Genomic DNA, 222 nt, shown 5'->3' with positions numbered 1-222 from the left:
GGCAGGGTTAAGGGCTAGATAGCCTGGGAGTTCTCCCTTCCAGTTGGGAGTGCTGCACTGCTGTGTTGTGTTTGATGGCTCTTTACTAGCACTCTTAGCAAAAGCAACAGTTTGCTGTTGCACAGGTGGGGCCTTTAAAACCCACGTTTGGTCTCAGGTCTGAAAAGACAGAAAAGGATGTTTGGTGATTCACTTTTCCCTTTCTGCCTTCTATCCTATTAG

This window comes from Aptenodytes patagonicus, chromosome 4, assembly GCF_965638725.1.
Source record: "Aptenodytes patagonicus chromosome 4, bAptPat1.pri.cur, whole genome shotgun sequence".
Classification (NCBI taxonomy): domain Eukaryota; kingdom Metazoa; phylum Chordata; class Aves; order Sphenisciformes; family Spheniscidae; genus Aptenodytes; species Aptenodytes patagonicus.
Note: the sequence above shows the minus strand (reverse complement) of the source record.